A 7,102-nucleotide genomic window follows, 5' to 3' on the forward strand; every position below is an offset into this window, starting at 1 on the left:
AAATTGAATAGAGGTATGTAGCAGTGTGGGCAGGGTGTGGAACTGGGGGTAACCACTACAAAGTCCCAGATGCCAGGAAAGCAAGAGGCTCCCAGGACCGAACTCAGATAACATTAGCTGAAATACCCAACAAAGTTGAGAGAATCTGCAGAGATCATATTCAGAGGTTAGGCACAGCCCCTAGTTGAGGGATGGGGCCACCTACCCATCTCAAAAATAATGAATCAGAATTGCTCCTGTCTAAAGGAAATACAGGGATAAATAGTGGAGCAGAAACTGAAGGAAAGGCCATCCAGAGACTGCCCCACCTAGGGATCCATCCCATATACAGTCACCAACCCAGACACTATTGCAGATGCCAAGAAGTGCTTGTTGACAGGAGACTTATATAGCTGTCTCCTGAGAATCTTTGCCAGAGCACGACCAATACAGATGTGGATGCTTGTAGCCAACCATCGGACTGAGCATGGGGACTTCAATGGGGGAGTTAAGGGAAGGGCTGAAGGAGCTGAATGGGGTTGTGACCCTATAGGAAGAACAACAATATCAACCAATCAGACCCCCCAGAGCTCCCAAGGACCAAACCACTAACCATAGGGAGCACATGAAGAGACCCATGGCTCCACCTGCATATATAGCAGAGGGTTGCCTTATCTGACATCAATGGAAGGGGAGGCCTTTGGTCCTTTGAAGGATCTATTCTCCAGGATAGGGGAATGCTAGTGTTGAGGCAGGAGTGGATGGGTTCACAAAAGAACACACATATGGGGAGCATCCTTACACAAGCAGTTGTGAGGGGGGATGGTATAGGGGTTGGGGGAAGGGGTACTGGGAAGTGGGATAACATTTGAAATTTAAACAAGTGAAACAACCAATTAAAAAATTAAAAAAAAATTAGATCAATGGAATAGAATTGAAGACCCAGAAATGAACCTACACACCTATAGTCACTTGATCTTTGACAAAGGAGTTAAACTATCCAGTGGAAAAAAGACAACATTTTCAAAAAATGGCGCTGGTTCAAATGGCATTTAGCATGGAGAAGAATGCAAACTGATCCATTCTTATCTCCCTGTTCAAAGCTCAAGTCCAAGTGGATCAAGGACCTCCACATAAAACCAGATACACTGGAACTAATAGAAAAGAAAGTGGGAAAGAGCCTCGAGCACATGGGCATAGGGGAAAATTTCCTGAACAGAATACCAATGGCTTATGCTTTAACATCAAGAATTGACAAATGGGGCCTCATAAAATTGCAAAGTTACTGTAAGGCAAAGGACACTGTCAATAGGATAAAATGTCAACCAACAGATTTGGAAAAGATCTTTACCAACCCTACATTTGTTAGAGGGTTAATATCCAGTATATACAGAAGACTCAAGAAGTTAGACTCCTGAGAACCAAATAACCTTATTAAAAAGTGAGGTACAGAGCTAAACAAAGAATTCTCAACTGAGGAATACCGAATGCCTTAGAAGCACCTAGAGAAATGTTACACATCCTTAGTCATCAGGGAAATGAAATCAAAACAACCCTGAGATTCCACCTTACACCAGTCAGAATGGCTAAGATCAGAAATTCAGGTGACTGAGTTACTGATGCTGGTGAGGATGTGGAGAAAGAGGAACACTCCTCCATTGTTGGGATTGCAAGCTGGTGCAACCACTCTGGAAATCAGTTTGCTGGTTCCTCAGAAAATTGGACATAGTACTACCTGAGGAGCCAGCAATATACCACTCCTGGGCATATACCCAGAAGATGCTCCAACATGTAATAAGGACACATGCTCCACTATGTTCATAGCATCCTTATTTATAATACTTAGAAGCTGGAAAGAACCCCGATGTTCCTCAACAGAGGAATGGATACAGAAAATGTGGTACATTTACGCAATGGAATACTACTCAGCATTAAAAACTAAATTTGTGAAATTCTTTTTTTTATTATTTTCTTTATATACATTTCAAATGCTATCCTGAAAGTTCTCTATACCCCCCTCCCCCCGCTCCCCTACCCACCCACTGCCGCTTTTTGGCCCTGGCATTCCCCTGTACTGGGGCATGTTTGCAATACCAAGGGGCCTTTCTTCCCAGTGAAGGCCAACTAGACCATCTTGTGCTACATATGCAGCTAGAGACATGAGCTCTGGGGGTACTGGTTAGTTCATATTGTTGTTCCACCTATAGGGTTGCAGACTCCTTCAGCTCCTTGGGTGCTTCCTCTAGCCATTGGGGGCCCTGTGTTCCATCTTATAGATGACTGTGAGCATCCACTTCTGTATTTGCCAGGCACTGGCATAGCCTCATACAAGACAGCTATAATTTGTGAAATTTTTAGGGAAATGCATGGAACTAGAAAATATCATCCTGAGTGAGGTAACCTAATCACAAAAGAACTCACATGGTATGCACTCACTGGTAAGTGCATATTAGCCCAGAAGCTCAGAATACCCACGATACAATTCACAGACCACATGAAGCTCAAGAAGAAAGACCAAAGTGTGAATACTTTGATCCTTCTTAGAAGTGGTGGTGGTGGTGGTGGGGCAAAATTCCCATGGGAGGAGATACAGAGTCAAAGTGTGGGGCAGAGACTGAAGGAAAGGCCATCCATAGACCGCCCCACCTGGTGATCCATTACATATACAGTCACCAAACCTAGACACAATTGTGGATGCCAACAAATGCTTGCTGACAGGAGCCTTATACAGCTGTTTCCTGAGAGGCTCTGCCAATGTATGACAAATACAGATGTGGATTCTCTCATCCAACCATTGGACTGAGCACAGGGTCCCCAATGGAGGAGCTAGAGTAATGACCCAACGAGCTGAAAGGGTTTGCAGCACCATAAGAGGAACAACAATATGAACCAACCAGTAACCCTAGAGCTTCCAGGGACTAAACCATCAACCAAAGAGTACACATGGAGAGACCAATGGCTCCAGCCTTGTCGGCCATCAGTGGTAAGATAGACCCTTGGTCCTGTGAAAGCTCAATGTCCCATTGTAGGGGAATGCCAGGACCAGGAAGGGGGAGTGGGTGTGTTGGTGAGCAGGGGGAGAAAGGAGATAGGGGATTTTTGGAGGGGAAACCAGGAAAGGGAATAACATTTGAAATGTAAGTAAAGAAAATATCTAAGAAAAAAAGCATATTACTTGAAAAAAAGGACATGTTCAGAATATAAGGAATATAAATTTTGACCTGAAGGTTCTTGTTAAAACATCTTACATATTTTCCATGGATATGGTGTCCCTATGAAATGGCAACCTACTTATTTTGTTGTTTTAACACACATTTAAAAATTGAGTAGACATTTTCAGAAACAGTTTCCAGTGTGCCGATTCCCAAGTAGCTACAGGTGGATACTACATGGAGTTGTGAATTAGTATTTGAGTGGATCCTTTGACAGATTTGTCCCTGGAAGCCAACAGTTCTGTTGGCTTCTTTATCTGCTCTATAAGTCTCATTCAGTTTTAATTTAAAAAGTAAAATATTTTCATCTTAAAAGTTACAGCAGTAATCTAAAAAAAAAAAAAAAAAGGAAAGGAGAAAAAGTACTGTTATTGAAATATTATACTAATTTTTCATTTTTAAATTAATTATTTTAAGGGTTTTTCTGTATAGCCCTGGCTGTCCTGGAACTCACTCTGCAGACCAGGTTGGTCTCGAACTCAGAAATCTGCCTGCCTCTGCCTCCCGAGTGCTGGGATTAAAGGCGGCGCTACCACGCATGTCATCAGGTTTAATTCTGATAGGTGTGCCTTTATATGTTACTTGACCTTTTTTCTCTTTCTGCTTTTCATGTTCTTTCTTTGTTTAGTGCATTTGTTGTTCTGATTATTATGTGTCAGGAGGAATTTCTTTTCTGGTCCAGTCTATTTGGAGTTCTGTAGGCTTCTTGTATGTTCATGGGCATCTCTCTCATTAGGTTAGGGAATTTTTTTTCTATAATTTTGTTGAAGATATTTACTGGCCCTTAAAGTTGAAAGTCTTCATTCTTTTTTTTTTTTTTTAAAGATTTATTTATTTATTATATGTAAGTACACTGTAGCTGTCTTCAGACACTCCAGAAGAGGGCGCCAGATCTCGTTACGGATGGTTGTGAGCCACCATGTGGTTGCTGGGATTTGAACTCTGGACCTTCGGAAGAGCAGTCGGGTGCTCTTACCCATTGAGCCATCTCACCAGCCCGAAAGTCTTCATTCTTATCTATGCCTATTATTCTTAGGTTTGGTCTTCTCATTGTGTCCTAAATTTCCTGGATGTTTTGAGTTAGGATCTTTTTGGATTTTGCATTTCCTTTGATTGTTGTGTCCATGTTTTCTATGGAATCTTCTGCACCTGAGATTCTCTTTTCCATTTCATGTATTCTGTTGCTGATGCTCGAATCTATGATTCCTGATTTCTTTCCTAGGATTCCTATCTCCAGAGTTGTCTCCCTTTGTGATTTCTTTATTGTTTCTACTTCCATTTTTAGGTCCTGGATTGTTTTGTTCAGTTCTTTCACCTGTTTGGTAGTGTTTTCCTGTAACTCTTTAAGGTCTTCTAGCTGTTTACCTGTATTCTCCTATATTTCTTTAAGGGAGTTATTTATTTCCTTCTTAAAGTCCTCCATCATCATCAGGAGAAGTGACTTTAGATCTATATCTAAAGTCTGGTGTGATGGTGTATCCAGGACTTACTATGGTGGGAGAGTTTGGTTCTGATGACGCCAAGTAACCTTGGTTTCTGTTGTTTCTGTTCTGATTTTTGTCTTCTGCCATCTGATTATCTCAAGTGCTTGCTGCCCTCAATATATCTGATTGGAGCCTGTCCTTCCTATAATCCTGATTGATTCAGGACTCCTCAGAGTCCAGCTTTCTCTGAGAACCTGTGATTCTGGGATCCTGTGAACCTGAGATTCTGTTTGTTTCAGAGTTCTTGGCAGCCAACCTTCTTCTGAGACCCTGAGATCCCGGTGTGACCAAGCTCCTGGGATCCTGAAATCCTAAGATCCTGGGTGTGTTACAGTGCCTGGAAGTGGTATCTCCTCTGGGGACTGTGAGGCTGTCTGGTGTGTTCAAAACCAAGGTATACCAGCACCCATCAGAAGGAACCGGAGTCCTGTTGGTCAGACAGGATTCCTGTGTCCTTGATTCTGCTGTCACAGGCGATTGGTTTAGAACAGATGTCGTGTTCCATTCCCCAGTGATCCTAATATCCTGGGTGTGCTAGGGTGCCTGCGGTGTGGAGCTTTAGGTCCGGCATGGTGATTCCACCAGAGGTTCTTTTATCCTTGAGAAGAGTTTTTGCTATCCTAGGTTTTTTGTTATTCCAGATGAATCTGCTGATTGCCCTTTCTAATTCGTTGAAGAATTGATTTGGAATTTTGATGGGGATTGCATTGAATCTGTAGATTGCTTTTGGCAAGATAGCCATTTTTACAATGTTGATCCTTTGTGTAGAGAAAGGCCATTGACTTGTTTGAGTTAATTATATCCAGCTACTTCATTGAAGCTGTTTATCAGGCTTAGGAGTTCTCTGGTGGAATTTTTAGGGTCACTTATATATACTATCATATCATCTGCAAAAAGTGATATTTTGACTTCTTCCTTGCTGGCAGTGTGAGAGTCATCTTTATTTGAGTGTGGCTTTGGACAGATTTCCCATGATTCAGTGAATAGTCCTATTGACTTGCACATATGAGTAGCACGATTGATCTGTTTTTTAGAGTAGGACATGAGGAATTGAGGGTGATGTGGTAGGGAAACTGATAGAAGGAAGAAGTCAGCACTGTTCAATGTACATTATATACTTGTGTGAAATTTTTCCCAAATATAAAAAAAGAATCATTTTGTTCTAAGCCATGCCTGTCTGAGCATTCAGATGGATATTTCTTAGTTATCAATTGTGCCATGGTTCTTCCTGCTGATCCATCACTCCACAATATCTTTCCTAGGCTTTCAGATTCTTGCTCATCTTCTAAGATAGTTTGTAGTTTAAAAGTGTGTGAAGCACAGAATATAATAGTATGTATATTGGAACTAGAAGTTTTCAATATTTATAATAATTTCAATGATGTAATAATTTCTCTGCAACAATGTACTTCAAGCTTCTCCAAGTATCACTGCAGCCATAGAAACTTCTAGAAAGACCAGAGTCCCCAAAGATCAGGCTTAGACATTTCAGTAATAAGTACATATAGTTTCCTTTTATAATTTCACAGGTATGAGATAAAATTACCACCAATTTCAGTTCCCGTTCTGATTTCTTGAATGTAAATACAAGTTTATAGAATGTGTTTCATGATTTAATATTTTTCAAATTCAGGAATATTTAGTGAATTAAAGAATATACATTAACAGTAATATTCCTTTTCCCTTGGACTTTATTGCCAGTTATTAATTATACACAGTAGTATATTTCATCATGATATTTGATACATGCATATAAGAAATATTGATCATATCTAATCCTGGAAGACAAATAGTTCTTCTATGGAAGAAAAAGTAATAAACCAAGGTTCTAAGTTCTTGTTAAATAAAGTATTGCCAGGAAAAAATAACAGTCAAAGATGACACATACAGGGAAATATGTCATTATTCACTACAACAAAGCCAAACACCCTGAATATAAAATGGCATAATTAAACTGATCAACCCTTAGAAATTCAACAGACCCTATTCAGAACACGCAATAAACATGTGGATGATGTTCCCATAAAGGTGTATCAAGGTAGATACTTCCTAAGATGCATATAGGCTTTTATCTTAACAGTTTTGGGGCTGAACATTTTGTATTAGATAACCAATTAATGTGCTCTCCCCTGGGTAAGACAATTCCTTCAACTCAGCATTCCTCAGTTGCCTCTGATTCTTTGTATAAGGCTGAGGTCCTGTGGGCTTTCCCCTGTCCATGTTACCATATCTATTGTTGTCCCTGTCCTGAAAACATACTTAGAAGGAACATTATTTGGATGAAGTAGACTGTTTTCATGTATATAAGAATATATATTTATATTTATACATATATTTTACATATATATGTTTTGCATAAAATATATATGCATGTAAAAACAATAAAATAGACACCAGGGAAAAAGTATACAGGAGGATTGTGGGAAA

This window comes from Mus caroli, unplaced genomic scaffold (assembly GCF_978045245.1).
Source record: "Mus caroli unplaced genomic scaffold, Mus_caroli_1 scaffold_18, whole genome shotgun sequence".
Classification (NCBI taxonomy): Eukaryota; Metazoa; Chordata; class Mammalia; order Rodentia; family Muridae; genus Mus; species Mus caroli.